The following is a 1,550-nucleotide window of genomic DNA, read 5'->3' on the forward strand; positions in this document are numbered from 1 at the left end:
CTCTGCGATCATTAACAATTTTCCTCCAATCTTTCACTATTAAGCATTCATCGCTTCTAGAAATCCTGAATGCATTCATGTGCAATGCGGGATATCTTAGCCTTAAGCTAACAATTGACATCTGACCTTTAGTCTCGATCCCCTGAGGCACAACTGTCATCGGGAGTCCCTGTTGAAGAACATCGTATAGTACTTAATTAATATACTCAGCAATGAAAGTTTTAAAAAAAATATGTATGCCAAATATGCACTGAGGACAAATAGTAAATATCTTACCATCATTCCTAAATAGATGTGACCGTAGTTCAATATCATCATTATTGGTCGCACGTTTTGAGTACTAACATTTCCATGTGCAGGAAAAAAATTGTCTTGACAGTATGAAGATCCTCAAGCCATGAAACATAATGACTTATCTCCTCGCAGTTTAGTTCAGCTCCGGGACAGTAGAAGGTCCTGTCTACCAAGCGCCGGACATGTTTGGTTGAATGGAGATAAGCTGTCAATAGAAATTAGTTGTCAGTTATTTTTGAAATAAGCAATATCAAAGACAAAAATATATTTGAGAAGAACTCACATAATGGTAGAACTGGAGGTGTCTGCACATCGACCCATATGTCTCTATTACCTTCAATATCATCTTTCGGACGAATATCAAAGGTGATAACCATATCAGGCTCAAATGCATAAGCCTTGCATAGTGCTTGCCAAGTTTTGCATTCAAAATAGGTGTACGTGTGTGCATTGTATACTTTGACGTTGAAAGTATAACCATCATGCTCAGTTTTCAGGTAAGCTCTCTTTACCTCCATAGTTTCCATATCTTTGAAACCTATCTTATCCAAGACAAAAATTCTTGCATGGCATGGGATGCACTAATAGAATAGTGAAAATTAAAAATTATAAGTCAGGCAAATGAAGCATATATAAGTCATGCTTAATTACGAAAACAGACTTGTCGTTGTGACTTACTGTATCGAATTCGAAAGTCTCATCCAGCTCGATGCTGAATCGCCTACCATCAACAAGGAAATTTCTGTCGCATTGGCCGCGCTCGTCTTCACAGTATGTGCACATACCGAAATTTTTTCCGTCGTCAGACGACATTTCCTATGTTCATATTAGGCGAAACATTAAACACTTACTAATTCAATTAATTCAACTACTTCTATTAATTCAACTAAGCATTTACTAAAAATAAACTAGTTATATTAATTCAGTTAGTTCAACTAAGCATTTACTAAAAATAAACTAGTTATATTAATTCAGTTAGTTCAACTAAGCATTTACTAAAAATAAACTAGTTATATTAATTCAATTAGTTCAACTAAGCATTTACTAAAAATAAACTAGTTCTATATATTAATTCAACTAGTTCAACTAAGCATTTACTAAAAATAAACTAGTTCTATATATTAATTCAACTAGTTCAACTAAGCATTTACTAAAAATAAACTAGTTCAAATATATATCTAACTATAATATTTTAATTAGATAATCAAATCTCAGATACGACAATTTTCTTACTAAAAATAAACTAGTTATATTAA

The sequence above is a fragment of the Triticum dicoccoides genome, chromosome 3B (genome assembly GCF_002162155.2).
Source record: "Triticum dicoccoides isolate Atlit2015 ecotype Zavitan chromosome 3B, WEW_v2.0, whole genome shotgun sequence".
NCBI classification, from domain to species: Eukaryota; Viridiplantae; Streptophyta; class Magnoliopsida; order Poales; family Poaceae; genus Triticum; species Triticum dicoccoides.